The sequence below is a fragment of the Microtus ochrogaster genome, linkage group LG4 (genome assembly GCF_000317375.1).
Source record: "Microtus ochrogaster isolate Prairie Vole_2 linkage group LG4, MicOch1.0, whole genome shotgun sequence".
NCBI lineage: Eukaryota > Metazoa > Chordata > Mammalia > Rodentia > Cricetidae > Microtus > Microtus ochrogaster.
In genome coordinates, this window is record NC_022030.1 from 19,897,563 (window position 1) to 19,899,942 (window position 2,380).

Genomic DNA, 2,380 nt, shown 5'->3' on the forward strand with positions numbered 1-2,380 from the left:
GATCTCTGTGAGTTCGAGACCAGCCTGGTCTACAGAGCTAGTTCCAGGACAGGCTCCAAAGCCACAGAGAAACCCTGTCTCGAAAAAGCAAAAAAATTGCTACCAAAAGCTAGGATTAAAGGTGTAGGACCCAACCACGACAAGCTCACTAGAGGCCTGAGTCTCAGTAGTTTGTTTACCCTGAGGGCAATACTTGGTTCTGATAAAGACCACAAATTGAGACTACCCAGACACCACCCAGGAACAGACCATCCAAAAGAAATTCCTAACGTTCCAACCATTGTAGACGTGATCATACCTGCCTGCACACACCCATTGTTTTCACCAGAACACCCCTAGACAAATGTCAGCCAATCAGGGATCCTAAACCTTAGAAATCCCTCAACCACCCCCACCTTTGCTACTATAAAAACCCAACTCTACCTGAGCTCGGGGCTCTCCAATCACTACAATACACTGGGCATGTGGAGAGACAAGTTTGCAGATTTGTGTAAGAATAAAGGTTCCTTGCCTTTACATACAGGACTTGGTCTCCTGGTTGGTTTTGTGGGGACTCCTGATCTGGGCATAACAAAAGGCATGTGCCACCACCACCCAGATCAAATTATTTTTCATTTTTTTTTCTACTTGGGGAGGTGTGTGTATGTGTGCGCGCGCACGTACTACATGTGTGCATGAGCCCACATATTCTTCAGAAGAGGCTGGACCCTCTGAACCTGGATTTAACAATCGTAATCCACCACGTGAGTGTGGGGCGTGGAACTCAGGTTCTCAGCAGGAACTCTTTGTACTCTTACACAGCTGAGCCCTCTTGTCTCTCCAGCCTGGTTTGGGGAGTGTTTGTTTCTTGAGACAGGGTCTTGTGTAGCTCAGCTGGCCTGGCAATCTTTTTTTTGTTTTTTTGTTTTTCGAGACAGGGTTTCTCTGTGGTTTTGGAGCCTGTCCTGGAACTAGCTCTTGTAGACCAGGCTGGTCTCTTTTGTTATTTTAATTTGTTTGTCTGAAGAGAGTCTGCAAGTCTGCAGCTTCGGTTGACCTGAAATTCACTCTATAGACCAGGCCAGCCTTGAACTCACAGAGACCAGCCTGCCTCTGTCTCCCAAGTATTGGGATTAAAGGTGTGGGCTACGACTGCCTAGCTTGTTTTGATTTGGTTTGGTTTGTCTGAGATAGAGTCTGAGTCACTGGGTGACCTGGAACTTGCCTTTATCCGTCTCAGCCTCCCAAATTCTGGGATTATAGGCATATGCCAATACAGCTATTTTAATGATTTCTCTTGCCATGTCTTCACATAAGTTAAAACTGCCTAACTACTTAATTAGTATCTCAATCGCTCCATTTCCCTGGGTATAAAACAGATTTTTTTTTTTTTTTTGTGGGCCATGACTGCCTAGCTTTAAAAATTTTTTAAAAGGATCTCCGAGTTTATGGCCAGCCTTGTCTACATAGTGAGTTCCAGAACAGCCAGGGCTACAGAAAAAAATGGTCTCAAAAAAAAGAAAGAAAGAAAGAAAGATTTTTAGTTTTTTTTTTTATTTACTTAGTATTTATATGTATGATTATGAACCACCATGTGAATGCTAGGAATTGAACCTAGTTCATCAACAAGAGAAATGAGTACCCTTAATCACTGAGCTAACCAGTCCCTCACCTTTAAAACAAAATGAAAATAGGCTCACCTGGAGCTCAATATACTGGCTAACCTGGCTGACCAGTGAACTCTTGTCACCCGCCACCTGCCCCCATCTGCCCGTTTCTTATATAGCCCAGGCAAGCCTCTCAGTTACACATACCACAGCCTTCCAAAGGCTGGGATTGCAGGCGTGAGCCAGCACGCCCTCAGCGGGTCCATTCCACCACAGACTGGACAGCACCGGGCAAGTGATTGCTTCCCCTCACTGAGCCAAGGTTTCCTCCTCTGTAAAGTGGAGGATGATGGTCCACTTTGCCCTCCACGGCTGGGGTGTAGTTCAGTGGCGGAGCAGTCACCTGGCAGGCACGAGATCCCAGTTTTATCCCCAACGTCATAAAAGGAAAACCTGGCGTGGTGGATCACATCTGTAATAGCAATGGTGAGGAAAAGGCAGAGGATCACGATCTCAGGGGCATCTTCAGTAGCTGGCTCAATTTCCAGCACCCAGACAGCGGCAGCAGCTCCATCTCCAGGGGATCTGTAGCTCTCTTCTGGTCTCCACAGGCACCAGGCACACACATGGCACACATGCATACATACATAAAAGCAAACACATACATTAAATAAATAAAGCTTCGCTGATTAAAAAAAAATAAAAGGTGACTATAAATAAACAACGACAAAAAAGATTTTCGCCGGGCGATGGTGGCGCACTCCTTTAATCCCAGCACTCGGGAGGCAGAGGCA